Below are 25,350 nucleotides of genomic sequence, written 5' to 3'. Positions count from 1 at the left end.
GCATTACAGTGATTGGCTTGCTTTCTGGGGCATCACAGGGGCTATAAAGGGGCATGCACGCCGACCGCCATCTTACTTCTGCCGATCTTAGCATAGGGAGAGGTTGCTGCAGCTTCATCAGAAGAAGGGATATATTTAGGGAGGGAAGACTAACCCTGAAACTGCTTGTGCTGTAGCAATTTCCACTGTCCAACACCACCTTTTCTTTGCAGGGACAGTGGAGTTTATATTTTTGTGCATCAGCTCTGTAGCTTATTAGGCTGCCCTATAAAACTCCGTGATAGCTGCATTGCTGTTTGTACGCTGCTGTACAAACCAACTGCTTTTTTAAAAGCAAAAATCCTGTTGCTCCTTTCTGCACAGTTCTCTTGTTTCTTTGTCCACACTTTTGTGTGCAGCAGTACTTTTTATTGCTGCCATACTTGTCCTGAGAAAATTGTAGGGAGATTGAAATTGCACTACAGTCCTTGTATTTTTTTTATATATCTTCCAGCCACATTCTGCTACATACATTGTGTAGTGTAATACACTGGGCCTGAGTTTTGTTGCAGTCTCCCCTCCAAAAAAGGGAGATTGAAATTGGCACTAAGTGGATCTACATCAGTTCTGTTAGTTTGTCGTATAGCTTCCAGCCACGTTCTGCCACTTACATTGTGTAGTGTAATACACTACACCTGAGTTTTGTTGCAGTCTCCCCCTCCCAAAAAGGGAGATTTAAATTGGTACTAAGTGGATCTATGTCAGTTCTGTTAGTTTGTCGTATATCAGCCAGCCACGTTCTGCCACTTACATTGTGTAGTGTAATACACTGGGCCTGAGTTTTGTTGCAGTCTCCCCCCAAAAAAAGGAGATTTAAATTGGCACTAAGTGGATCTACGTCACAGTTCTGTTAGTTTGTCATACATCTTCCAGCCACATTCTGCCACTTACATTGTGTAGTGTAATACACTGGGCCTGAGTTTTGTTGCAGTCTCCCCCCCAAAAAAGGGAGCTTTAAATTCTCCACAAGTTTATATACACCTTCTACCTTGTTTCACAGTACCTTATAATGGTTGTTATTTTGGTTAGATTTTTCCAAAAATGAGGAAGTCTGGTGGAAGAGGCCATGGGCGGTCGTTGCCAGCTGGTGCTGATGGTGGAGATGGTGGTGGTGGTGGAGCATCTGGTGGTAGTGGGAAAAGCAAAATATCACCAAAGGCTCGAGGTGTTGAGCCAGCATCATCGTCTGGCTACACAAGGCCTTGAAGGCTCCCTTATCTGGGAGTAGGAAAACAGGTTTTAAAGCCAGAGCAGCTGGAAAAAGTTTTGGCTTTCCTTGCTGACTCAGCCTCTAGCTCTTTCGCCTCCTCTTCAGAAGGTTCGAAATCTAAAAGCAGCGAGTCGTTAGTGGATGCTACCCGTCAGGAACAAGTCGCTTCCTTGTGTCCTTCACCCAAACCAAAAGAAAGGATGCGGCAGGCGAAACTACAGGTTACTCCATGGCGCTCTTTACACATACAGTACAGACCAAAAGTTTGGACACACTTTCTCATTTAAAGATTTTTCTGTATTTTCATGACTATGAAAATTGTACATTCACACTGAAGACATCAAAACAATGAATTAACACATGTGAAATTATATACTTAGCAAAAAAGTGTGAAACAACTGAAAATATGTTTTATATTCTAGGTTCTTCAAAGAAACCACCTTTTGCTTTGATGACTGCTTTGCACACTCTTGGCATTCTCTTGATGAGCTTCAAGAGGTAGTCACTGGAAATGGTCTTCCAACAATCTTGACGGAGTTCCGAGAGATGCTTAGCACTTATTGGCCCTTTTGCCTTCACTCTGTGGTCCAGCTCACCCCAAACCATCAGGTCATCTGGCATAGCACCCCATCACTCTCCTTTTTGGTCAAATAGCCCTTACACAGCCTTGAGGTGTGTTTGGGGTCATTGTCCTGTTGAAAAATAAATGATGGTCCAACTAAACGCAAACCGGATGGAATAGCATGCCGCTGCAAGATGCTGTGGTAGCCATGCTGGTTCAGTATGCCTTCAATTTTGAATAAATCCCCAACAGTGTCACCAGCAAAGCACCCCCACACCATAACATCTCCTCCTCCATGCTTCACGGTGGGAACCAGGCATGTAGAGTCCATTCGTTTATGTTTTCTGCGTCGCACAAAGACACGGTGGTTGGAACCAAAGATCTCAAATTTGGACTCATCAGACCAAAGCACAGATTTCCACTGGTCTATTGTCCATTTCTTGTGTTCCTTAGCCCAAACAAGTCTCTTCTGCTTGTTGCCTGTCTTTAGCAGTGGTTTCCTGGCAGCTATTTTACCATGAAGGCCAGCTGCACAAAGTCTTCTCTTAACAGTTGTTGTAGAGATGTGTCTGGTGCTAGAACTCTGTGTGGCATTGACCTGGTATCTAATCTGAGCTGCTGTAAACCTGCGATTTCTGAGACTGGTGACTCAGATAAACTTATCCTCAGAAGCAGAGGTGACTCTTGGCCTTCCTTTCCTGGGGCGGTCCTCATGTGAGCCAGGTTCTTTGTAGCGCTTGATGGTTTTTGCAACTGCACTTGGGGACACTTTCAAAATTTTCCCCATTTTTTTAACTGACCGACCTTCATTTCTTAAACTAATGATGGCCACTCGTTTTTCTTTACTTAGCTGCTTTTTTCTTGCCATAATACAAATTCGAACAGTCTATTCAGAAGGACTATCAGCTGTGTATCCACCAGACTTCTGCTCAACACAACTGATGGTCCCAACCCCATTTATAAGGCAAGAAATCCCACTTATTAAACCTGACAGGGCACACCTGTGAAGTGAAAACCATTTCCGGTGACTACTGGAATGCCAATGCCAAGAGAGTGCAAAGCAGTCATCAACGCAAAAGGTGGCTACTTTGAAGAACCTAGAAAATAAGACATATTTTCAGTTGTTTCACACTTTTTTTGTTAAGTATATAATTCCACATGTGTTAATTCATAGTTTTGATGCCTTCAGTGTGAATTTACAATTTTCATAGTCATGAAAATACAGAAATCTTTAAATGAGAAGGTGTGTCCAAACTTTTGGTCTGTACTGTACCTTGCCTGGGTTAGAGAGGGAAATTGTTAAAAGCCCATTACAAGATGAATCGGATATGGAGTGCACAGATACACAGCCACAGCTAGATTATTATGCTGTTCCATTGACTCAGATCACTACATTGCCCTCGCAGTGTACTGAGCCAGAATCTGACCCTGATGAGACTATGATGCCCAGTCACGAACGCTACAGCACCTTACACGGTGCAGAACCATCAGCGATCTCTGAATCTTCCCCAGCACCGCCTAATAGCCTAATAATCGACGTTGCAACAAGGTGGAACTCCACACTGCACATGGTTCAGAGGCTGTACGAACAGAGGCGTGCTGTACTTAATTTGTGGGAGGATACACATACACGGGCAGGCACTTGGATGGCAGACATGGAGTTGTCTGGTGTGCAGTGGTCGAAGCTAGAGTTGAGCGACTTTTTTAGGATCATTTCGGGTTTCGCGAAACCCGACTTTCTCAAAAGTCGGGTCGGGTGAAATCGGCCGATTATTTAGAAAAGTCGGGGGCTGACCGAAACAAGAAACACAATGCAAGTCAATAGAGAATCAAAGTCGACAGTGAGTGGAGGACAGGAAAACACCTACAGTGTCCATTTTAATGCGAAAAACATCAATTCTTATTTCTTAAGCTTGTCAATCTTAATTTACTTTATAATAATAGTTAGGTATTGAAAACAGGGGCTCATTTGGCTAAAGTTGTGGGGGGGTAGGGCTGGCTCAAGATTTTCGTGGGCCCAGGAAACGCGGAATACGTCACGGTGGTGGAGCAGGGAGAGGTAAGTATTTCAACTTTGCAAGTGCTGTGATCGTGAGCAAGCAGGGGGAGCCCACTAGTTGGCACTGGCACAGGGCCCCTCATAGGTATGTGTTTAAGTTCTGAAAGGGCTATGGCAGCCATAAAATTCCTTCCGTTATCACTGACTACCTTGCCTGCGTCAAGATGTACACTGCCCAGCCATAACTGAGTTTGTTGCTGCAAGTACTCGGCCAGTACTTCTGCGGTGTGTCTGTTGTCGCCCAAACACTTCATTTGTAACACAGCCTGCTGATGCTTACCACTATCTGTTCGATAATGGGACACCTCGTGTGCAACACTGGCAGCTGCGGATGGAGTGGTCGTACGACTGCGCTCTGTGGATGAGCTTTCGCTTCTGGAGGAGGAGGAGGGGTGGCGAATGCCTACAGCCAACTGTTTCCTAGACCGTGGGCTAGGCAGAACTGTCCCACTATGGCTGTCCCCTGTGGACCCTGCATCCACCACATTAACCCAGTGCGCCGTGATGGACATGTAACGTCCCTGGCCATGCCTACTGGTCCATGCATCTGTTGTGAGGTGCACCTTTTCACTGACTGATTGCCTCAGTGCATGGACAATGCGGTCTTTGACATGCTAGTGGAGGGCTGGGATGGCTTTTCTCACAAAGAAGTGTCGACTGGGTAGGTCATAGCGTGGTACTGCGTAGGCCATCAGGTCTTTGAAAGCTTCGCTTTCAACCAACCGGTAGGGCATCATCTCTAACGAGATTAGTATAGCAATGTGGGTGCTCAAACCCTGTGTACGCGGATGAGAGGATGAGTACTTTCTTTTCCTAACAAGAGACTCTGGTAGGGTGAGCTGGACTGGAGAGCTGCATATGGTGAAACTAGCGGTGGTGGTGGTGAACATGGCGGATTGAGAGAGGGTTGGTGATGGTATTCTTGATGTTGGCCTATATACAGTGTTTCCTACCAATAACCTTGTGATTCCCTGACTGCTTTGGCCTTGCGACGATACCTCCACATTTGCTGCTGGTGGTGTCCTAACCGGTGGGCTTACAGTGAGGGAAGCAATGTAGCGTTGCTGACTACCTTCATTCTGAGCAGGTGCACCAACGGTACGGGACGTTTGATAGTTAGTCCAGGCTTGCAAGTGCATGCTGGTTAAATATCTAAGCATGCACGTTGTATTTAAATTTTGAAGATTCTTCCCTCTGCTAAAGGTCTTTGAGCATTTCTTACAGATAACTTTTGACTGATCATTCGGATCTTGGTTAAAAAATTGCCAAACTACACTCTTCCTACTATGGAATACTTTTTCAGGCATTGCACGCTGTGCTACTTTCACCGGATGGCCAAGCTGTCCTAAAACTGTTTTTGTTTTTGACAAACGTTTTTGGCCTGATACGGGCCTGCCAGATGACAGCTGTTGCGATGTAGATGGCTGCTGCGGATCATCCTCCTCCGCTTCTGAGCTACTGGCAGCGGCACCCTCTTCCCCCAATGGCTGCCTATCTGTGTCAACAACTGGGTCATCTATCACCTCCTCTTCAATGTCATGTGCACCTTCCTCTGTGTCACCATGTAAGGTGCTATAGCGTTCGTGACGGGGCACCATAGTCTCATCAGGGTCAAGATTCTGGCTCAGTACACTGCGAGGGCAATGTAGTGATCTGAGTCAATGGAACAGCATAATAATCTAGCTGTGGCTGTGCATCAGTGCACTCCATGTCCGATTCATCTTGTATTGGGCAGTTAACAATTTCCCTTTCTAACCCAGGCACGGTATGTGTAAAGAGCTCCATGGCGCAACCTGTAGTGTCGCCTGATACATCCTTCACTTTTGATTTGGGTGAAGGACACAAGGAAACGTCTTGTTCCAGACCAGGAGCATCCACTGACGACTCGCTGCTTTTATATTTTGAACTTTCTGAAGAGGAGGCGAAAGAGCTAGAGGCTGAGTCAGGAAGGAAAGCCAAAACTTTTTCCTGCTGCTCTGGCTTTAAAAGCTGTTGTACTACTCCCAGATATGGGAGCCTTCGAGGCCTTGTGTAGCCAGATAATGACGCTGGCTCAACACCTCCAGCCTTAGGTGCTATTGTGCTTTTGCCACTACCACCAGATGCACCACCACCACCATCAGTACCAGCTGGCAACCACCGCCCACGGGCTCTTCCACCAGACTTCCTCATTTTTTGGAAAATGTAACCAAAATAACAACCATTATATGGTACTGTAAAACAAGGTAGAAGGTGTATATAAACTTGTTGAGAATTTAAATATCCCTTTTTTTGGGGGAGACTGAACAAAAACTCAGGCCCTGTGCATAAAACAACACAATGTAAGTGGCAGAAAGTGACTGGCTGACATACGATAAACTAACAGGACTAAAGTATATCACTATGTCAGAATTTGAATCTCACTTTTTTGGGGGGAGACTGAACCAAAACTGAGGCCCAGTGTATATAACAACGCAATCTAAGTGGCACAAAGTGGCTGGCTGACATACGACAAACTAACAGGACTAAAGTAGATCACTATGTCAGAATTTGAATCTCACTTTTTTGGGGGGAGACTGAACCAAAACTGAGGCCCAGTGTATAAAACAACACAATGTAAGTGGAGAAAGTGGATGGAAGATATATGAAAAAATACAAGGACTGTAGTACAATTTCAATCTCCCTACAATGATCTCAGGACAAGTATGGCAGCAATAAAAAGGACTGCTGCACACAAAAGTGTGGACAAATAAACAAGATAACTGTGCAGAAAGGAGCAACAGGATTTTTGCTTTTAAAATAGCAGTTGGTTTGCACAGCAGCGTGCAAACAGCAATGCAGCTATCAGGGAGCCTTTCTAAGGCAGCCTAATTAGCTATAGAGCTGATGCACAAAAATATAGCATCCACTGTCCCTGCAAAAGAAATGGTGGTGTTGGACAGTGGAAATCGCTACAGCACAAGCAGTTTGGGGGTTAATCTTCCCTCCCTAACTATATCCCTTCTTCTGATGAAGCTGCAGCAACCTCTCCCTATGATCGGCAGAAGTAAGATGGCGGTCGGCGTGCACGCCCCTTTATAGCCCCGTGACGCCGCAGAAAGCAAGCCAATCACTGTCATGCCCTTCTCTAAGATGATGGGACTGAGACCTATGCCATCACGCTGCCCACACTCTGCGTCCTCCTTCATTGGCTGAAAAATGGCGCTGAAAGCGTCATATGAAACACGACTTTTGCGCGCAGATCGGTGACCTCATGGCCGATCCCACACTAGGATCAGGTCGGGTTTCATGAAACCCGACTTTGCCGAAACTTGGCAATTTTTGAATTCGTCCGATCCATTTCGCTCAACCCTACTGCTTAGCCTTACAGCGAGACTCAGAATGGAAGGAGCGCTATGTGACTCTTGGAGAAATATTTTTGGTAGAATTGTTTGTGAACATACTGCATATACAGCCCCTAAGTGCCAAAAGAGAAGAATCCCCCTTCAAATGACCGAATTTTGGAAATTACATCACTCTGGGAATTTATCTTCAAGTGCCTTGATGATTTTGACTCCATGAGTGTTTTCCGGATACCAGGAGCACTGGATGTTGCTGAGTGAAAATGCAGTTCTGCCATTGTAGTTACTATACATTGTAGAGCCCATACCTTGTAGTGCCCATAAATTGTACTACCCAGACATTATGCCCAGCTCATGCTTCTGGAGACATGGACCCAGTAAACTAAGTGGACTCTCTTTGCTACTGAAATGCCAACATGGATGCTAACTGTAGTTTAGGCACACTGGCGCTCAGAAGAAAGGGGGGCATTTGGATTTAGGAGAGCAGAATTTGCTGGAATTCTTTTGGGGGCTGAGGAACCATTTTGCTTTTCCAGAGCCTTTTTACTGTCAGTAATGTGGAATCTCCCTATATTTCCACTGAGAAATGACAGACATGAGTGACGGCTTGCTTTTTTTGTGGATTGTGTTGAAGCTTTTATTACAAACATTTTACATAACATTTGGGATTATTATTATCATTATTGTTTATTATTATAGCACCATTTATTCACATCACATTTATTCTGTGCTCTACGCTGAGCACTTACATCAAGGTTTTCATTTAAATCTTCAAATGACATGATTCACATGAAACTCCCGAGGGATCCATTCACTATAATGAGGCAGCTGAGTTACTCTATATGTTCAGTGGCATCCTTCATTTCAGAGGTACACAAAACTGTGTTTGACCTCATTTTTTCTGCATACTTAAAATGAAGGACACTGCCGGATCATAGGCCAGCCGGCATCCACAATGTCTCAATCTGCCTTATTATACAATGGATAGCAACTTACATGACGTTTCTGCATGGTAAATGCAATTAATTTAATAACCAGTACCCATATACAAAATGACTACCTGACCTATCATCATTATTACATATCAAACAGAAAAAAAAGATGATATTACGGTCAAAAAAGTATCAAACTGTAAACAATTTATTATTAAAATCATCAGACACAGGTGAAGAAAATGAAATGCAGAGCCACAGTTGAAAGAATGCTGTACTATTATACAGTGGAAAGTATTCTGTCACAAAATGTAATGATCCAACAGGGGGTCGGTCAGCAGATGGCTCGACACACACAACGGGATGGAAATGGGGAGATCAAGGACCTACCGATAGGAAATGAGGGATGGACACCTCCTGAACTCAAACCTGAGCCTGTACCTGCACTCCCCTAACATCCCTAAGTGGGTCCTTACACCGTGGTCAGGAACCTCATCCCTCACTGTCACCTAGTACTGCCCTGGCTAATGCACTGGCTGGCAAGGGCACTAGCCTCACCACTGCAGATGGTACAACACAGGGGACAGTGACAAACACGAGACAGACAAGGAATAAGCACAACACTTAGCTTCCAGACTCTGCTGCCACGCTCCACACCAGAGATGACACAAAAACAGGACTCCAACTACAGAAGTAGCTGACACCAGAGAGCTGCAACTGCAAGGCTGGTCTCCATAGATAAACTATCACCAACAGTCAGCTGATGCATCAGGTAACCATTTAAAGAATGGTGGGAGTGGTCATCACCCACATCAGCTGACCTAGCAACTCTGCAGTTGCAGCAGGCTGCCAGCAGGGGAAACTGACATTAACCCCCGCTGGCCTGAAAGGAAAAAAGCTACATTTCAAACATAGTGGAACCAGAGCTGCTAAGAATCCCAAAAATGGATCATGACAGTACCCCCTTTCAATGAGGGGCCTCTGGACCCTTAAAATCGGACCTCACCAGAAACGACATACAGTGAGGACGCCTCGATCCACAAAGACTCACCTCTGCAGTTACCTGATCCTCAGATTTATGGCAAACATAGCCCAATGAACATGGCGATAACAGGCTCCGGGGGTGCAACAGATCTCCTGAGCGCCGACTTGTGGAATACGTTGTGAACGTGCATTACTGGGGGTAACTCTAGCTGAAAAGTCCCCTGGCTGAGAATGGCCGACACCCAATATGGCCCAATCACCCTAGAACTCCAAGACCCAGAAGCATACTTCCACCTGATGTTTTTGGTGGGCACCCACACGTACTCAATCACACACAGTTCCGGACCTGCACGTTTGTTTCCATGCATGCGTTTGCCAAAGGATGGTGAACTCTTTGAGGAACCAACAACCAACAGTAGAGGCATCCCCCTGTGTCACCAAATTCATACCCTCGCTACACACAGAGGGAACCACCACCCTCCTCTGATCCCTCCTCTTGAGAGGAAACCGAGACTCAGGGTTTACTTGTGGCGAGGGTTGGGTCTTGCCCGTACGCCCTGACAGCACCTCAGCTGCCCCCACCAGAGAAGAAGGGGTAGGTTGGAGAAGGACGGCAGAGATCGTAGCTCCCAGGCAGCAGTCCTTACACGACTGGTCCCAACTGACCACTTCCCTGGATAGCCAATTTATGAGCGGGTTGTGTTTCTTCAACCAGGGAAGGGAGTTGGCATACCCTCTGTGATGCAGTGACCCCTGTGGCAGCTAGGGGGCGCTGTAAGTGCTCTTTGGGATGTGCATGGAGGCATATCTATTGTGATAATGGTGGTGAAACAGTGACTGGCTGTGTTGTGAATGGCCGATATGTGTCGCAGAGGGAGTCTGCGTGGTAAGTCTGATGCAATGTTGTTATTCTGGGACCTGTAGTCCCTCAAGAGTGTGTATATGTATGGTGTAGTTGTAAGGGAGACTTACTAGGCTAGTTATGTGAGATGGGTGGGACAAACTAGCCACACATCCACACTCCCATCCAGGGGAGTGGTTAACCCCTTTCTGACCTCGGACGGGATAGTAAGGCTCCGGCGGTGAGCCCGCATCAAAGCCAGGACATGTCAGCTCTTGTGAACAGCTGACATGTGCCCATAATAGGCGCGGGCAGAATCGCGATCTGCCTGCACCTATTAACTAATTAAATGCCGCTGTCAAACGCAGACAGTGGCATTTAAATACCGCATGCGGCCGGGCGGCCGGACATTACGTCATCACCGATCCCCGTCACATGATCGGAGGTCGGCGATGCTTCAGGCAAGTTGGTGATCACTGTGAGGCAGCTTTCCCGGAGGAGAGGACTGACGAGGAGTCAGCAGGTGGAGCAGGAGTTCCAGTCAGGTACCTATACAGACTGTTGGTGCTTGTAATGTTCTATGAACCATGTGGTCTTCCACGGTGACTGAACGGAGTGAGGTTCAGCGTGTTTAGAGACCGTGACCCAGTGTCATATCCACTGCATGTGACTTGGGACATTGGTGAACTGTACGGAGTACGGACACCCATGGTAACTGGGCGAAGTGAGAGGTCCAGCATGTTTAGTGTCTGTGAGACAAAGCCGTAAATGAAGTGTTGAAGACAAAGCTGCAAGTTAATATCACCAGTTGGTGTCTGTTGTGTTTGATGAAATGTATAATGTGATCTGTGCACAACCCGGTTTATGACACTTTAATAAACCGTATAAACTGTGCTTAAGCGAAAAATCGTGCCTGACTACGTTAATCCCGTGCCAAGCAAGTGTCCCCCAATACACTTAGTGAGAGCAATCTTACATATGGCGTTCGATTGCGGGCAACGATTTAGAAAGCATGTGCGGAGTTAATGCCTGTTACTCGGCGGGGTTACGAAGGTGACAAGCGTCTTGCTGTGGATCGGCGGGTCCACGAAGGTGACAAGCGTCTTGCTGTGGATCGGCAGGTCCACGACGTCTGCGGGAGAGCCTTGTGGAGCATAGCTGCAGTTGCAGCAAGAGGTTCTGCAGCAGTCAGAGCTGCAGTGGCTTGTGGTCGGCAGCCGGAGGTGCCGGTTATATGTGACTGCAGCGGGAGCTGTGGCAGTACCAGCAGGAGCTGGTGAAGTGACATATAAAAAAAAAATAATACATTTTTTTTTCCTTTCTTCCCAGATTGTGCATGACTCTTAAAGGGCCAGTACAAGCCCAGAGACATAGATGTGTACTGTGCGAACTGGGGCCTGAGTGCCGTGGGGGAGTCCACGGGGTGTCCCCAGGGAAGGGGTGGTGTCCCTAAAAGAGGAGGTATCCCTAAAAGTGGGCGGTGACTCAAACGGGGATGGTTGCCCAAAAGGGGGCAGATTCCCCAAAAGGGGCGGTAACCCAAAGTGGGGCAGAGCCAAAAAAAGGGGCGGCAATCAGTGACGAGGCACGACTGTGTCCTTTTTGGCTGGATGGAGAGCGTGTGCGGGGGTTGTTAGACCCGGAGAGGGAAGCGTCTTTTCTGAGGACCCTTCCTGAAAGTTCTTTGTCACCTGGGACAAAGGCAAAAGTGGGTGGCATAGTTGGGGACACTAAAGGTCTTCATGTAGCCACTCTCTATATTGTCGCAGCTAAGGTTTCCACGTACCATGAGGTGGCTGTAGTCCCAAACTTGCCGTGTCCTATGGTAATAGGACAAGATTTGGAAGCACTGTGGGACTGGTGGAAAAAAGGTGAAGTGTTTGTGGAAATAAAGTGTGTGGGAAGTAGTAGTGTTGAGAATGCCCCCCCTAGAGTTGGCAGTCCTAAGTTGGGCGTGACCAAGGAAAATGGTGGACGGCCCCAACTTACGGACATGCCACCTGATGTGTGTTACGATGTGACTGGTAGTGGTCTGGTAGATAAGGATGGGGTGGTTAAACAGAGTGGAGCTGTCACCCAGATAGCGAGTGACTGTCGGGGACCTCATATTGTTGGGTGTGATATAGACTATGAGGGTGACTTTGACTCTGAGGAGGTAAGGGAGTACAGTAAAGAAGAGGCCACCAAAAGAGTGGGGCCTGAAGTGGATACCCGGTTGAAGCAAGAGGAGCTTCGGAGACAGGCTGCCGGGGACCGTGTGGGTGCCTTAGAGTTAAGGGATGAAGGACGGCGCCTTACAGGACTGCTACGCCCAATTGATGGAAGATGGCGGCCACTTTTGACCCGAAATGTGGACAAACGAAGGGGTGGGAGTACCCTGTCGGATGAAAGAAGTAGTGTCACCTCAGCTAACTCAGGACTGAGTGACATAGGTGAGAGACCTTGTAGCCAAAGTGGTGACAAAGGGGCAAACTCTGACCAGACAGTAGCCTCGACTGTAAATGGGACTCATGACCGCACCAACCGTGGGTGGCGGCCATGGAGAGAAAGGCCGGGCAATGGGGCGCACTTTGAAAGTGTGGTGATTAAAGGTTTGGTGACACAGACAGACTGTGACTTAAGGGTCAAAGCTCAAGGCCTACGTGTTGACCGCTGGGGGCGGGGTAAACCCAACAAGGGTATGATTATGTGTGATGCTCAAAACCAACTGAGACGGTTCTCTCCACTGGTAGGGCAAGATAACATGCGTGACCTGTCTCGAGACCCCGGGTGTATAACAGGTGTTCATCCCCACAAGTATGAACAGAGGGGGGGTATGTGATGCAGTGACCCCTGTGGCAGCTAGGGGGCGCTGTGAGTGCTCTTTGGGATGTGCATGGAGGCATTTCTATTGTGATAATGGTGGTGAAACAGTGACTGGCTGTGTTGTAAATGGCCGATATGCAGGGGTGAACCTAGCCTCTCTGCTGCCTGAGGCGAACTGCAAAACGGTGCCCCCCCCCCATGTAGTAAAATCAGTGCAAATAAGTTTAAGGCATCTTTCACATTTCCGTCAGTATGGAGCCGTCGCAAGCCGTCAGCCCGACGGACGTTGTGCAAATAGTGCACAACGTGGGCAGCGGATGCAGTTTTCAGACACATCCGCTGCCCAATATGAGTTCTGGGGAGGAAGGGGCGGAGTTCCAGCCGCGCATGTGCGGTCGGAAATGGCGGTTTTGACGGACGAAAAAACGTTATATTGATCGTTTTTTCGTCACGACGGGCCACAAAATCACGACGCATCTGTTGCACGACGGATGCGACGTGTGCCCATTTGTCGCAATCCGTCGTCAATAAAAGTGAATGGCAAAAAAATGCATCCTGCGGTCACATTTGCAGGATCCTTTTTTTTGCCAAAATGACGGATTGCGACGTATGGCTAAAAACGGAAGTGTGAAAGAGGCCTTAGCAGGACCATATCTGACAACCTCAGTTCATTCACATAGGGTAACACATACCAACCCTGCTATATCCCACTTCCTTACTGCTTTCAGATCTGAAAACCCCAGCTGGTTCACATAGCTTATCTACAGTTAGGGCCAGAAATATTTGGACAGTGACACAATTTTCGCGAGTTGGGCTCTGCATGCCACCACATTGGATTTGAAATGAAACCTCTACAACAGAATTCAAGTGCAGATTGTAACGTTTAATTTGAAGGGTTGAACAAAAATATCTGATAGAAAATGTAGGAATTGTACACATTTCTTTACAAACACTCCACATTTTAGGAGGTCAAAAGTAATTGGACAAATAAACATAACCCAAACAAAATATTTTTATTTTCAATATTTTGTTGCAAATCCTTTGGAGGCAATCACTGCCTTAAGTCTGGAACCCATGGACATCACCAAACGCTGGGTTTCCTCCTTCTTAATGCTTTGCCAGGCCTTTACAGCCGCAGCCTTCAGGTCTTGCTTGTTTGTGGGTCTTTCCGTCTTAAGTCTGGATTTGAGAAAGTGAAATGCATGCTCAATTGGGTTTAGATCTGGAGATTGACTTGGCCATTGCAGAATGTTCCACTTTTTGGCACTCATGAACTCCTGGGTAGCTTTGGCTGTATGCTTGGGGTCATTGTCCATCTGTACTATGAAGCACCGTCCAATCAACTTTGCAGCATTTGGCTGAATCTGGGCTGAAAGTATATCCCGGTACACTTCAGAATTCATCCGGCTACTCTTGTCTGCTCTTATGTCATCAATAAACACAAGTGACCCAGTGCCATTGAAAGCCATGCATGCCCATGCCATCACGTTGCCTCCACCATGTTTTACAGAGGATGTGGTGTGCCTTGGATCATGTGCCGATCCTAGGGTTGAGCGAAACGGGTCGTTCATTTTCAAAAGTCGCCGACTTTTGGCAAAGTCGGGTTTCATGAAACCCGATCCGACCCCTGTGCGGGGTCGGCCATGCGGTACGCGACTTTCGCGCCAAAGTCGCGTTTCAATGACACGAAAAGCGCCATTTCTCAGCCAATGAAGGTAAACGCAGAGTGTGGGCAGCGTGATGACATAGGTCCTGGTACCCACCATCTTAGAGAAGGGCATTGCAGTGATTGGCTTGCTGTCTGCGGCGTCACAGGGGCTATAAAGGGGCGTTCCCGCCGACGCCATGTTACTGCTGCTGATCTGAGCTTAGGGAGAGGTTGCTGCCGCTTCGTCAGAAGCAGGGATAGCGTTAGGCAGGGTCCATTAACCACCAAACCGCTTGTGCTGTAGCGATTTGCACTGTCCAACACCACCTTCGGTGTGCAGGGACAGTGGAAGCTACATTTTTTTTTTTCCTCAGCGCTGTAGCTCATTGGGCTGCCCTAGAAGGCTCCCTGATAGCTGCATTGCTGTGTGTACGCCGCTGTGCAAACCAACTGCTTTTTTCAAAGCACAAATCCTCTTGTTCCTTCCTTTCTGCACAGCTATCTTGTTTGTTTGTCCACACTTTTTATTTAATTTGTGCATCAGTCCACTCCTTATTGCTGCCTGCCATACCTGGCTGAGATTACTGCAGGGAGATAGTAATTGAAGGACAGTTCCTTTTTTTTTTTTTTTTTTTTTTTTGGTGGGAGATTAAGATTGGCAGTTCTGCTAGAGTGCCATCCCTGTCTGTGCCATCTCTCACTCAGTGGGCCATAGAAAGCCTATTTATTTTTTTGCTTGATTTGGGTTCTAAAATCTACCTGAAAAAATCACTACATCAATCAGTGGGAGAAAAATATTGGCCTCAGGGCTTGTGTGCCACTCCTGACTCCTGTGTGTGCCATCTCTCAGTCAGTGGGGCATAGAAAGCCTATTTTTTTTTTGCTTGATTTGGGTTCCAAAATCTACCTGAAAAAATCACTACATCAATCAGTGGGAGAAAAATATTGGCCTCAGGGCTTGTGTGCCACTCCTGACTCCTGTGTGCATCATCACTCACTCAGTGGGCCATAGAAAGCCTATTTTTTTTTTTTGCTTTATTTGGGTTCTAAATTCTACCTGAAAAAATCAATAAATCAATCAGTGGGAGATTAATATTGGCCTTTGGGCTTGTGTGCCAGTCCTAAGCGTGCCATCTCTCTCACAAATAGTGAGCCATAGAAAGCCTATTTATTTTTTTTTTTTTTGGTTTTATAAATTCTCCGTGAAAAAAAAGGGAGATTAATATTGGCCTTTGGGCTTGTGTGCCAGTCCTAAGCGTGCCATCTCTCTCTCTCAGATAGTGGGCCATAGAAAGCCTATTTATTATTTTTTTTTATTGGGTTTATAAATTTTCCCTGAAAAAAAAAAAAAAAAAAGTGGGAGATTAATATTGGCCTCTGGGCTTGTGTGCCAGTCCTGAGCGTGCCATCTCTCTCACAAATAGTGGGCCATAGAAAGCCTATTTATTTATTTTTTTTGGTTTTATAAATTCTCCCTGAAAAAAAAAGGGAGATTAATATTGGCCTTTGGGCTTGTGTGCCAGTCCTAAGCGTGCCATCTCTCTCTCTCAGATAGTGGGCCATAGAAAGCCTATTTATAATTTTTTTTATTGGGTTTATAAATTTTCCCTGAAAAAAAAAAAAAAAAGTGGGAGATTAATATTGGCCTCTGGGCTTGTGTGCCACTCCTGACTCCTGTGTGTGCCATCTCTCAGTCAGTGGGCCATAGAAAGCCTATTTTTTGTTTTATTTGTTTTCTAAATTCTCCCTGAAAAAGTCATTTTATTTTATTTGGTTTCTAAATTCTTCCTGAAAAAAATAATTTTTTTTTATTATTTTTTTTTTCTAAAGTCTCCCTGAAAAAAAAAAAAATCAAATCAGTGGGAGATTAATATTGCCCTTTCTGCTTGTGTGCCAGTCTTGACTCCTGGGTGTGCCATCTCTCTCTCTCCAATTGTGGGCCATAGAAAGCCTATTATTTTTTTTGCTTGATTTGGGTTCCAAAATCTACCTGAAAAAATCACTACATCAATCATTGGGAGAAAAATATTGGCCTCTGGGCTTGTGTGCCACTCCTGACTCCTGTGTGTGGCATCTCTCACTCAGTGGGGCATAGAAAGCCTTTTTTTTTAATTTGGTTTCTAAATTGTCATTGGAAAAATCATTTTATGTTATTTGGTTTCTAAATTCTTCCTGAAAAAATCATTTTATTTTATTTTGTTTCTAAAGTCTCCCTGAAAAAAAAAATAAAAAATTTAAAAAATACAGTGGGAGATTAAAGGGACTGTGTCACCTGAATTTGGCGGGACTGGTTTTGGGTCATATGGGCGGAGTTTTCGGGTGTTTGATTCACCCTTTCCTTACCCACATGCTGGCTGCAATATTGGATTGAAGTTCATTCTCTGTCCTCCGTAGTACAAGCCTGCGCAAAGCAATCTTGCCTTGTGCAGGTGTGTACTATGGAGGACAGAGAATGAACTTCAATCCAATGTTGCAGCCAGCATGCAGCCAGCGGGTAAGGAAAGGGTGAATCAAACACCCGAAAACTCCGCCCATATGCCCCAAAACCAGTCCCGCCAAATTCAGGTGACAGGTTCCCTTTAATATTAACATTTGTGCTTCAGTGACAGTCCTGCGTGTGTGGCATCTCTCTCATTTGGTGCCACCAAAAACAGAGTGTGTAACATTGTGCCTGATTTTCGTTGTGGTCTCACCCACCTGTAAAGGGGTAGCTAAATCATACTGAAGTTATAGCTCACCGTGTAAGTTGTGTGACAGCAACAAATACCGTTAGTTTGGTTATGTTTTTAAAACAATGAGGAAGTCTGGTGGAAGAGGTCGTGGCCGGGGGCGTTCATTGTCAGCTGGTAATGAGGGTAGTGGTAGTGGTGGAGCATCAGGTGGTCGTGGGAAAAAAAATATTGCACCTAAGTCTGGAGCTGTGGAGCCAGGTTCGTCGTCTGGCTACACAAGGCCTCGAACGCTCCCTTTTCTGGGAGTAGGAAAACCGCTTTTAAAGCCGTTGCAGCAAGAGCAAGTTTTGGCTTATCTTGCTGACTCAGCCTCTAGCTCTTTTGCCTCCTCTCGTGAAACTGGTAAATGTAAAAGCAGCACGTCGTTAGTGGATGTTCACGGTCAGGGACAAGTCGCTTCCTTGTCCTCTTCAGAAAAAACAACAACAGAGAAGAATGCAACAGGCGACACAACGGGTTACTCCATGGAGCTCTTTACACATACCGTCCCTGGCTTAGAAAGTGAAGCAGTTAACAGTCCATGCCCATTACAAGTTGAATCTGACATGGAGTGCACTGATGCACAGCCACAGCCAGACTACTATGCTGGTCCTTTGACTCAGACCACAACATTGCCCTCGCAGGGTAATGATCAAGAATCAGACCCTGATGAGACTATGTTGCCCCATCACGAACGCTATACCACCAACCGACACGGTATAGCTGACCCAGTTCTTGACCCCGATTGGCAGCCATTGGGGGAACAGGGTGCAGGCGGCAGCAGTTCTGAAGCGGAGGAGGAGGGGCCGCAGCAGGCATCAACATCGCAACAGGTTCCATCTGCCGGGCCCGTATCTTGCCCAAAACGCGTGGCAAAGCCAAAACCTGTTGGAGGACAGCGTGGCCATCCGGTTAAAGCTCAGTCTGCAATGCCTGAAAAGGTATCCGATGCTGGAAAGAGTGCAGTCTGGCATTTTTTTAAACAACATCCAATTGATCAGCGCAAAGTCATGTGTCAAAAATGTTCAACTACCTTAAGCAGAGGGCAGAATCTGAAAAGTCTCAATACAAGTTGCATGCATAGACATTTTACCACCATGCATTTGCAAGCTTGGACTAACTACCAAATGTCCCTTAAGGTTGTAGCACCCTCGGCCAATGAAGCTAGTCATCAACGCAACATCCCTTCCGGCAGTGTAGGGCCACCATTTTCCGCACCACCTGCAGTATCTGTGCAGGTTTCTTTGCCAGGCCAAAGCAGTCAGGGTCAGGGAATCACCAGTTTCGTAGTAGGAAACATTGCATCTAGGGCACCGGTGGCAACAATACCATCTCCCACCGTCTCTCAGTCTGCCATGTCCACCGGCACCCCCCGCTAGTTCCACGATCTCCAGCTCTCCAGTCCAGATCACCCTACATGAGACTCTTGTTAGAAAAAGGAAGTACTTAGCCTCGCATCCGCGTACACAGGGTTTGAACGCCCACATAGCTAGACTAATCTCGTTAGAGATGATGCCTACCGGTTAGTTGAAAGCGAAGCTTTCAAAGCCCTGATGGACTACGCTGTACCACGCTACGAGCTACCCAGTCGACACTTTTTTTCCAGAAAAGCCATCCCAGCCCACCACCAGCATGTTAAAGAGCGCATCGTCCATGCACTCAGGCAATCTGTGAGCACAAAGGTGCACCTGACAACAGATGCATGGACCAGTAGGCATGGCCAGGGACGTTACGTGTCCATCATGGCACACTGGGTGAATGTTGTGGATGCAGGGTCCACAGGGGACAGCAAGTTTGGGACAGTTCTGCCTAGCCCACGGTCTAGGAAACAGTTGGCTGTAGCCGTTCGCACCCCCTCCTCCTCCCCCCCGTCCTCCTGCAGAAGCGAGAGGTCGTCCACAGACCGCAGTCGCACAACCACTCCATCCGCAGCTGCCACTGTTGCACACCAGGTCTCCCATTATGGGGCAGCTACTGGCAAACGTCAGCAGGCTGTATTGGTTATGAAGTGTTTGGGCGACAACAGACACACCGCGGAAGTTCTGTCCGAGTTCTTGCAGAAAGAAACGCAGTTGTGGCTGGGCACTGTAGATCTTGAGGCAGGCAAGGTAGTGAGTGATAACGGAAGGAATTTCATGGCTGCCATCTCCCTTTCCCAACTGAAACACATTCCTTGCCTGGCTCACACCTTAAACCTGGTGGTGCAGTGCTTCCTGAAAAGTTATCCGGGGTTATCCGACCTGCTCCTCAAAGTGCGTGGACTTTGCTCACATATCCGCCGTTCGCCCGTACACTCCAGCCGTATGCAGACCTATCAGCGTTCTTTGAACCTTCCCCAGCATCGCCTAATCATAGACGTTGCAACAAGGTGGAACTCAACACTGCACATGCTTCAGAGACTGTGCGAACAGAGGCGGGCTGTTACAGTGGGGCAAAAAAGTATTTAGTCAGTCAGCAATAGTGCAAGTTCCACCACTTAAAAAGATGAGAGGCGTCTGTAATTTACATCATAGGTAGACCTCAACTATGGGAGACAAACTGAGAAAAAAAAATCCAGAAAATCACATTGTCTGTTTTTTTAACAATTTATTTGCATATTATGGTGGAAAATAAGTATTTGGTCAGAAACAATATTTCATCTTAATACTTTGTAATATATCCTTTGTTGGCAATGACAGAGGTCAAACGTTTTCTGTAAGTCTTCACAAGGTTGCCACACACTGTTGTTGGTACGTTGGCCCATTCCTCCATGCAGATCTCCTCTAGAGCAGTGATGTTTTTGGCTTTTCGCTTGGCAACACGGACTTTCAACTCCCTCCAAAGGTTTTCTATAGGGTTGAGATCTGGAGACTGGCTAGGCCACTCCAGGACCTTGAAATGCTTCTTACGAAGCCACTCCTTCGTTGCCCTGGCGGTGTGCTTTGGATCATTGTCATGTTGAAAGACCCAGCCACGTTTCATCTTCAATGCCCTTGCTGATGGAAGGAGGTTTGCACTCAAAATCTCATGATACATGGCCCCATTCATTCTTTCATGTACCCGGATCAGTCGTCCTGGCCCCTTTGCAGAGAAACAGCCCCAAAGCATGATGTTTCCACCACCATGCTTTACAGTAGGTATGGTGTTTGATGGATGCAACTCAGTATTCTTTTTCCTCCAAACACGACAAGTTGTGTTTCTACCAAACAGTTCCAGTTTGGTTTCATCAGACCATAGGACATTCTCCCAAAACTCCTCTGGATCATCCAAATGCTCTCTAGCAAACTTCAGACGGGCCCGGACATGTACTGGCTTAAGCAGTGGGACACGTCTGGCACTGCAGGATCTGAGTCCATGGTGGCGTAGTGTGTTACTTATGGTAGGCCTTGTTACATTGGTTCCAGCTCTCTGCAGTTCATTCACTAGGTCCCCCCGCGTGGTTCTGGGATTTTTGCTCACCGTTCTTGTGATCATTCTGACCCCACGGGGTGGGATTTTGCGTGGAGCCCCAGATCGAGGGAGATTATCAGTGGTCTTGTATGTCTTCCATTTTCTAATTATTGCTCCCACTGTTGATTTCTTCACTTCAAGCTGGTTGGCTATTGCAGATTCAGTCTTCCCAGCCTGGTGCAGGGCTACAATTTTGTTTCTGGTGTCCTTTGACAGCTCTTTGGTCTTCACCATAGTGGAGTTTGGAGTCAGACTGTTTGAGGGTGTGCACAGGTGTCTTTTTATACTGATAACAAGTTTAAACAGGTGCCATTACTACAGGTAATGAGTGGAGGAAAGAGGAGACTCTTAAAGAAGAAGTTACAGGTCTGTGAGAGCCAGAAATCTTGATTCTTTGTTTCTGACCAAATACTTATTTTCCACCATAATATGCAAATAAATTGTTAAAAAAACAGACAATGTGATTTTCTGGATTTTTTTTTTCTCAGTTTGTCTCCCATAGTTGAGGTCTACCTATGATGTAAATTACAGACGCCTCTCATCTTTTTAAGTGGTGGAACTTGCACTATTGCTGACTGACTAAATACTTTTTTGCCCCACTGTATGTTTTTGTGGGAGGATACACATACACGGGCAGGCAGTAGGATGGCAGACATGGAGTTATCAGGTGTGCAGTGGTCGAAGATTCAAGACATGTGTCAAGTCCTTCAGTGTTTTGAGGAATGCACACGGCTGGTTAGTGCAGACAACGCCATAATAAGCATGAGCATCCCCCTAATGCGTCTGCTGATGCAAAGTTTGACGCACATAAAGGATCAGGCGTCTGCAGCTGAGGAAGAGGAAAGCCTTGATGACAGTCAGCCATTGTCTGGCCAGGGCAGTGTACAGGATGAGGTAGCGGGCGAAGAGGAGGAGGAGGACGAGGAGGATGATGGGGATGATTATATTTTTAATGAGGAAGCTTTTCCGGGGCCACTGGAAATTGTTGGCGCGGCAAGGCCGGGTTCTGGTTTTTGGAGGGACACAAGTGACGTGGATTTGCCTGAAACTGCCCCTCAACCAAGCACAACCGCAAATTTGAGAACTGGAACTTTGGCCCACATGGCGGATTATGCCTTACGTATCCTCAAAAGGGACACACGCATTACTAAAATGATGAACGATGACGATTACTGGTTGGCCTGCCTCCTTGATCCTCGCTATAAAGGCAAATTGCAAAATATAATGCCACATGACAACTTGGAAATAATATTAGCAACCAAACAATCAACTCTTGTTGACCGTTTGCTTCTGGCATTCCCTGCACACAGCGCCCTTGATCGTTCTCACACGAGCTGCAGGGGCCAGCAGACCAGAGGTGTTAGAGGGGCAGAAATCAGAAGTGGCGTTGGCCAGAGGGGTTTTCTGACCAGGTTGTGGAGTGATTTTGCTATGACCGCATACAGGACAGGTACTTCAGCATCAATTCAAAGTGACAGGAGACAACATTTGTCCAGTATGGTTACAAACTATTTTTCATCCCTTATCGATGTTCTCCCTCAACCGTCATTCCCATTTGATTACTGGGCATCCAAATTAGACACCTGGCCAGAATTGGCAGAATATGCATTGCAGGAGCTTGCTTGCCCGGCAGCTAGTGTCCTATCAGAAAGAGTATTCAGTGCTGCAGGTTCAATACAAACAGAAAAAAGGACTCGTCTGGCTACCCAAAATGTAGATGATCTAACCTTCATTAAAATGAACCACAACTGGATTTCGAAATCTTTTGCCCCACCTTGCCCGGCTGACACCTAGCTTTCCTATGAAAAGGTCTTGCCTGTGGACTATTCTGAATGACTTTTCCAATCACGTAATTTTCTGCACCTGATTGTCCAGCATACGACATGTTTACACCTCACTAAATGGCCAAACTCCCCACACGGGGCCGTGGTATCGCCACTTGGCGCCAGCACCCGTGAGAGTGCTGTTTGTCTGAAGAGGTGGGTGTGTCCGCTTTTGGTCGACGGCACTGCCACTGGGTCCCTCATAGTACAATAAAGTGTCTCTGGCGGTGGTGGTGCGCACCCAACGTCAGACACACCGTTGTAATATGAGGGGCCCTGGGCCTGTACTGCCGGCCACAAGACAGTTCCCCCCCCCCAGCTCAAACAGTGCTCTACCACTTGCAAAATTATCTCTCACAGCTCCACCAATGTTTAGTCTATGCGCTGACATCCTTCAATGCCTGGCACTGACAATACCATTGTATTGACATTTTTGTTATGTTAGGCCTTCGAAGCCTGTCTGCGGTCCCTCCTTCCACTAGGCCTCCACTGACCATTGTACTGCTGCCCGTGTACCCCTGGAACCAATTTTAAATTGCCAACAGCCCTATTTTTTTATGTTAGGCCTTCGAAGCCTGTCTGCGGTCCCTCCTTCCACTAGGCCTCCACTGACCATTGTACTGCTGCCCTTGTACCACTGGAACCAATTTTAATTTGCCAACAGCCCTATTTTTTTATGTTAGGCCTTCGAAGCCTGTCTGCGGTCCCTCCTTCCACTAGGCCTCCACTGACCATTGTACTGCTGCCCTTGTACCACTGGAACCAATTTTAAATTGCCAACAGCCCTATTTTTTTATGTTAGGCCTTCGAAGCCTGTCTGCGGTCCCTCCTTCCACTAGGCCTCCACTGACCATTGTACTGCTGCCCGTGTACCCCTGGAACCAATTTTAAATTGCCAACAGCCCTATTTTTTTATGTTAGGCCTTCGAAGCCTGTCTGCGGTCCCTCCTTCCACTAGGCCTCCACTGACCATTATACTGCTGCCCTTGTACCACTGGAACCAATTTTAAATTGCCAACAGCCCTATTTTTTATGTTAGGCCTTCGAAGCCTGTCTGCGGTCCCTCCTTCCACTAGGCCTCCACTGACCACACCACTGCTGCCCGTGTACCCCTGGAACCAATTTAAAATTGCCGACAGCCAGCCCAATTTTATTATGTTAGGCCTTCGAAGCCTGTCTGCGGTCCGTTCTTTCTACTACTACTACACTGACCAGGCCACTGCTGCCCGTGTTCCCCTGGAACCAATTTAAAATTGCCTACAGCCATCTGTTATTATGTTAGGCCTTCGATGCCTGTTTGCGGTCACTCCTTCCACTAGGCCTCCACTGACCACACCACTGCTGCCCGTGTACCCCTGGAACCAATTTAAAATTGCCTACAGCCAGCCCAATTTTTTTATTTTAGGCCTTCGATGCCTGTCTGCGGTCCGTTCTTTCTACTACTACTACACTGACCAGGCCACTGCTGCCCGTGTTCCCCTGGAACCAATTTAAAATTGCCTACAGCCATGTGTTATTATGTTAGGCCTTCGATGCCTGTTTGCGGTCACTCCTTCCACTAGGCCTCCACTGACCACACCACTGCTGCCCGTGTACCCATGGAACCAATTTAAAATTGCCTACAGCCATCTGGTATTATGTTAGGCCTTCGATGCCTGTCTGCGGTCACTCCTTCCACTAGGCCTCCACTGACCACACCACTGCTGCCCGTGTACCCCTGGAACCAATTTAAAATTGCCTACAGCCATCTGTTATTATGTTAGGCCTTCGATGCCTGTCTGCGGTCACTCCTTCCACTAGGCCTCCACTGACCACACCACTGCTGCCCGTGTACCCCTGGAACCAATTTAAAATTGCCTACAGCCATCTGTTATTATGTTAGGCCTTAGAAGCCTGTCTGCGGTCCTTCCTTCCAATAGTTCTCCACTGACCAGACCAATGCTGGCCGTGTACCCCTGGAACCCAGCTGAAAGTGCATGTAGCCTCCTTTTTTTCTTTGTTTTATATTTAGAAAGCCCAGATGAACTACGCTGTGCAACGGTTCAAGCTACCCAGTCGACATTTCTTTTGCGAGAAAAGCCATCCCAGCCCTCCACCGGCATGAAAAAGTCTGCATTGTCATAGCACTCAGGCAATCAAACAGTAGAAAGATGCACCTGACAAGAGACGCATGGACCAGTAGGCATGTCCACAAAAAGTTACGTGTCCATTACGGCGCACTGGGTTAATGTGTTGGATGCATGGTCCACAGGGGACAGCCTACAAAGTCTGTCTGCAGTCCCTAATTCCAATTTTCCTCCGCTGACCACACCACTGCTGCCCGTGTACCCCTGTAACCAATTTTACAGTGTCTACAGCCTAATTTTGTTATGTTAGGCCTACTACGCCTGTCTGCGGTCCCTCCTTCCAATACTCGTCCACTGACCACACCACTGCTGCCCGTGGACCCCTGGAACCTATTTTTAATTGCATAGCGCATCCTTTTTTTAATAGTAGGCGTACAAAGTCTGTCTGCGGTCCACTATTGAAATTGTCCTCCACTGCCCAGAGCACTGCTGCTTGTGTACCCCTGTAACTTTTTTAAGCTGCAGTGAGCCACATTTTTGGTTTAAGTCCTACTACCTGTGTCTGTCTGCGCCACTCAATTCAGCTGTGTTCCTTTGAAAAAAGCTGAGCGTCAATAGTCTTGTTTTCAGCCTCTAGGAATTTTAAAACTGCATTGGGGGTACAACTTTGGTAGGGCCTACTAACGGTGTCTGCCTCCCCAAGGTGTGCCCCAGGTTTCCTCGCCATTGCTTCGATCTTAATGCTCTCGTTTAGTAGTTGTTGGAAACTACACTGCATTAGGCCTACAAATTGGGTATGGGGTGTAGAGAGATGGTGTGTTCCACTCCAAGGTGTTCCCCAGGTTTCCTCTCCATTGCTTCGATCTTCATGCTCTCGTTTAGTAGTTGTTGGAAACTACACTGCATTAGGCCTACAAATTG

The sequence above is a fragment of the Ranitomeya imitator genome, chromosome 3 (assembly GCF_032444005.1).
Source record: "Ranitomeya imitator isolate aRanImi1 chromosome 3, aRanImi1.pri, whole genome shotgun sequence".
Taxonomy (NCBI): domain Eukaryota; kingdom Metazoa; phylum Chordata; class Amphibia; order Anura; family Dendrobatidae; genus Ranitomeya; species Ranitomeya imitator.
This window is presented reverse-complemented; position numbering follows the sequence as displayed.